General features: G+C 32.5%; 1 pseudogene; it reads right to left on the bottom strand.

Annotated features, from left to right (window-relative positions):
• Positions 1-643: 643 nt before the first annotated feature.
• LOC111735682 lies at positions 644-762 on the bottom strand (annotated as a pseudogene).
• Positions 763-1213: the final 451 nt, after the last annotated feature.

Below are 1213 nucleotides of genomic sequence, written 5' to 3' on the forward strand. Positions count from 1 at the left end.
TCAGACCTTGACTTCAGCCCATTTTACCTCATGGAGCCTCAAAATTAAAACTCAAACTTATCTGTATTCACATAGGCCTTCCAGATAAAAGTGGCTTCAGTAATTATTTGTAATTATTACTTCTCCAAACTCCTGCTTTTTATTAATTTGACTTGGTAGATCTTCCTATTTTTCCAGTTATTTGATACACTTGAGAATTTAAAAATAAAAATATTTTACTCAGCATTTTTACTTGGTTGTTGTGGAAAAGTTGCTTTAAATAACTCAGCTCTGTTTCAGAAATTAAGTAATCTACAAAGTAAAACAGTTATTTTCAAATATTAAATCTGCAAAACTTTTGGGAAATTAGAGATGGATGTATCTGGTACATTGAAACCTAGCTTCACTTCTCTCCATCTGATCCCCATTATTATATTTATATTTTCTAAACTTATAAGAAATGAGGAGCATAACCACATGGTCCAAATAGTATTTTAGGAATTATAATTCTCATATGGGATGCTTAAAAGCTCAAAGACTTAATTTTTAGACATTTTATTTTATATTTGAATACTTTTTTTTTTTTTAGGTGAGGCAACCCTTGGTTGACCTCACAGAATGCAAGGACCTTGTCAGATTACAATCCCTTATTTCTTATTTTTTACGCCTATAGCACCTGGTCTTCCTAGGTGGTCTCCCATTCAAGTACTAACCAGGCTCGACCCTGCTTAGCTTCCGAGATTACATAGGATCAGGCTTGTTCAGGGTGGCATGGCCGTAGACCATATTTGAATACTTCTGTAGAGCAAGATATATTCTTTTAGTTGACTTCAAAATAAAGCTTCAAAAGTTCACCCTTTTCCTGCAAAAACAAATACCAAACACCTAGACAGGCTAAGAGGTATTATCCTTATTTTGAGAAAATATTTTAAAATATATAATGATAAATTTAGGGGCAGCGATATAAATAAATTTAGAGGTAGTACAAAAGGAAATGGAGAGAGTTCTATTTTTGGGGGTCCTCTGTATATAAATAATGTCCAAGATAAGTTTCTCTCTATAGAATCAAGAGGATGTAGGAAGTTTGAAGATAGAGATGAATTTAGAGGAATAATTGAGGAAAATGGGAGAGTTAGTATAGAGGTACAAAAAATATAGCATCATGTAGGGTCAAGTTAGCATATAGACCACAGAATAGTAGTGATCTAACAGATAATTTCTGATTTTTTTTTTT

The sequence above is a fragment of the Pteropus vampyrus genome, unplaced genomic scaffold (genome assembly GCF_000151845.1).
Source record: "Pteropus vampyrus isolate Shadow unplaced genomic scaffold, Pvam_2.0 Scaffold1000005229, whole genome shotgun sequence".
Lineage (NCBI taxonomy): Eukaryota > Metazoa > Chordata > Mammalia > Chiroptera > Pteropodidae > Pteropus > Pteropus vampyrus.